Genomic DNA, 3650 nt, shown 5'->3' with positions numbered 1-3650 from the left:
GGAAGACTTGTGCCTGTTTTTAGCCTTAGAAATTTTAAATGTTTACAATATATACAAAAAAAAGCTCTTTAGAATCAGGTCATTTGCAAAGGCTTTTGGTAAATGAGAGAACCCTGTCTGTATGTTCCTGTCAGCAGTAGTAAGAGGAATATTTAATGTATATTATTTTATTACTGACTCTTTTTACATTCTGTGATATTAAACTTTATTTTAGACTTAAAGTCAGATGATATTAGACAAGTGCTTCCTTCACCTCACCTTTTTCAGACAATTAAATCTTAATTTTATCCTTCTTCTTGACCCTTCTTGATGTCGTAGAAGGAAAACCAAAATTCAAATTTCATACTCAGATACTTCTCCACTCTAAAGCAGTAGGAAATTCCTTTCCATGCTGGAAGAGGCAGCCACTGCAGAATCTTATTTTCTTCAGAAGGTCATTGTTGTACTTCTGACATGAGCAACCACACCTCAAACTCCAACTACTGAATTCAGCCCAAAACAGAGGGAGAAAAGTCTGCAAATCTTATTGTTTTGTGAGGTACAGAAAACTCCAACCTCCTTGAAGGGGCTTCAAAATAATCTTAAAGAGAACGAAAAAGTAAATATTTGTATATTGCATTCCATTGGATTAATTAATCCTAGAATATTGCTTCATTAAACTTCTGACCAAAATTCTCCAGAAACATTAATGACAGCGATCAAAATTCTGTTTTCTGAGACAGTTTTAAAAATAACTCCAAGAACTTAAGGATCAAATTGTCTTGCAAAGAAAGAGACCATTTTTTTGCCTTGTCACCCTTTTAGATATTTAATGTAGCAATGGAATTGTCTCTCTGAGGTGGGTGTCTCCCTGCTGAGCTCTGCAGTCCCTACACAGGATCATTGTCAAGGGCAGAGATAAATTTGAATAGAGGGAGTTCTGCACATTTGGATCTAAAATTAAGTTTCAATTGTTTCCTGAAATAATAGCCTTGGTGTTACAGGTTCTTGGAGTTGTGCTTGGCAACCCAAAATTAAAAGTTAAACTGAGACTAAAGTTTCCCTGCAAGGAGTGGAAGTTTTGCTTGGTTTCTTTGCTGCTTTGCTGCCTTCATTTTTTCTTTCTTCCCAAGGAATCTAAACTGCAAACCACAATTTCTTAGAAAATTGAAGAACATCTTAAAGCTGAGCCTTACAAAGTTTTGGCTGCTTGTGCACTTCAGATATTTAAATTTGGAATTTTCAGTTGTTCAGAATTACAGATATCCAGAATTACAAATATTTCAGATGTTCAAAATTACAGATATTTACAATTTCAGATTGCAACAAGAATTGCAGTTTTACTGGAATTTTCAGTGGGTTGGTTTTTTTTTGCCACTTCCCATAATTGTATTTACAGAACTCTGGCTGGAGTTCCAGCACTCCTTGCAGGAATGAATCACAATGTGATTTTCACCTTGTGTTTTCTGGTTTGGCTTTAGGAATTTCCCTGCTGTTAATCAGGAGAAGCTGTGATGACAAAATTCCTGTTTCAGTAATTTTGTTACTCCTTAATATTTTGGATTTTGTAACTTTTTCCTGTTCATTGCTTAAGTAATTAAGGAAGGCAACCCAACCAAAAAGAGAAAATTAAGATCTTGGTCTGTATCAGCTGTGTTAATCAAAGTTCTCATCCTCCTGAAAACATTAAGTGCAATACTGGAAAGGAAAACATGAATTTAAGCCCACAGGTTTTAATTAGTGCTGGAATTGGTGATTTGTTCAGGTTAACAATATTTTAATTGTTCCAAGCAGTCTTTGTTTACAGGGATTTAGCTGCTCTTGCCCAGCCTGTGCTCATTTTTTGCCAGAAGCAGAAGAATTGTGCAGGTGGATGGCAGGGGAGTGTGATCTAAAAACTGGGTTGTGGAACGTCATTGATTCTCTTTTCTGGGCCTGTAGCTTTTGAAATTCTACATTTGCAACAAAAATGTGAGTGGCTGATCTGCTAAATCCATGTTTGAGAGGACTGAGGATTTTTGTATAGAATTGTATCATTAAACTATGGAATACTGATTTTTTTTTCCTTTCCCTTTTTTTTTTTCTTTTTTCTTTTTTCTTTTTTTTCTTTCCTTTAGGACTTTTCTTTACATCTGGGCACATCAGAGTTCTGCTAATCCACATTTTTCTGTGCTCCCTTAGCTTTTTTTGCCACTTTATCATCTACACAGCCTCCACTTTTCCACCTTCACACTCCCAAATCCCTGTGTTTGTGAGCAGTAAATTGTCTCCTGTCCATTTGAATACTGGATGAATGGTGGGACAGTTGGGGGATATTTATTTAAAATTAGAATTGTCAACTATTTTTTACATTGCTGTGTGTGAACAAAAACATGACAAGGCAATTTTTTTTAGCATTCCCTTCATATTAATTGTGGAGTGGTTTTTAACAGGGAACAAAGGGAGCTCTCTCATGAAGTGAGTTGGCCAATTCCACAGCACATGAAATGTTTCTCCATCTGGTTTATGCTTGTGAAATAGCAAAGGGAAAAAAAGAAAATAATAATAGGAAAATAAAAAATAGGAAAATTTTAAAAAAGGAAAATGACCCTTATGAAGCACTCAAAAATGACACGAAAAGGTGTTTATGTACAGCAGCCACTTCATGGCTGCTGAGCTCAAGAGTTTAAAAAAAATCTAAAAAAACTTTTGGACTTGGTGTAGACTTTTAACTTGAATGCCCAGTATTCTGCACAGGAATCTGAAATATTCCTTGCTGACCTTCCATCCTCCTCAGAGGAAAGTGAAGGTGCTGCCAGCTTTGGCCTGGGAAGCCTTTGTGCCATAAACAGATCCTCTGTGCTCCCTGTGGGGCATGTGCTGGATTTTTATTTTTCTTTTAACCTATAATGAGGGATCAGTTGGGGTTTTTCCCCTAAAAAGCCAATTACTGATATAATTAAAGGTTTTGTAGCTTCATTTGGCATTTGTAAGCCCTGGGAGCCCTCGTTGCCAGGTTCATCCTCACTGCTCGTTGTTTGGAGGTGACAAGGGATGTGAGGAGGGGGATGATGGACGTGGCAGCAGGGAAAAATTCCTGTCAGAGCTGCTTGTTCCCATTGCAGAGCTGCTCTTTGTGTTTGGCTTCAGCTCTTGGTTTGTGTGGGGCACAGAACATCCACCCCATTTGTGTGAGCCCTCCACTGCTCTCCCATTTGTGTGTAAATCCATGGAGTCGTGGTTCTGGGAGACCAAAGGGTGAGAAAACCCAGGGCTGTGGATTGCAGCAGTGACAAGTGAGTCTTGCAGGGTCACACTGCTGGAATCTGGTTTACAGCACCTTGATGTCACAGCTTCTCTGTGACATTTTCTTTTTTTTTTTTCTGTGACATTTTCTTTCTTTTCTGCATGGCAAAGCAGAGTGGTCACTTGGGAAACAACTGCCTGGCAGGTAAGGGGAGACTTCAGAGCAGACACCACAAAAAAATGATCCCTTAATTCATCCTAAACTCTGGGGTAGATTTATTGAACATCTTTTAATGACTGCTTTACCCTAGACAATTTGTAGACCCTGCTGGCTTTAAGTTGTGGTTGGCATTACTGAGCCCTGAAGAGGACCCAAGATAGTTCTAAATTTTGGGCTATGACAAAAACAAAACAAAACAACAAACCTCCAGTCTTTCATTATCTTT

The sequence above is a fragment of the Onychostruthus taczanowskii genome, unplaced genomic scaffold, assembly GCF_017590055.1.
Source record: "Onychostruthus taczanowskii isolate IOZ18803 unplaced genomic scaffold, ASM1759005v1 scaffold75, whole genome shotgun sequence".
Classification (NCBI taxonomy): Eukaryota; Metazoa; Chordata; class Aves; order Passeriformes; family Passeridae; genus Onychostruthus; species Onychostruthus taczanowskii.
The sequence above is the reverse complement of the archived record's forward strand: the minus strand, read 5'-3'. Positions refer to the sequence as shown.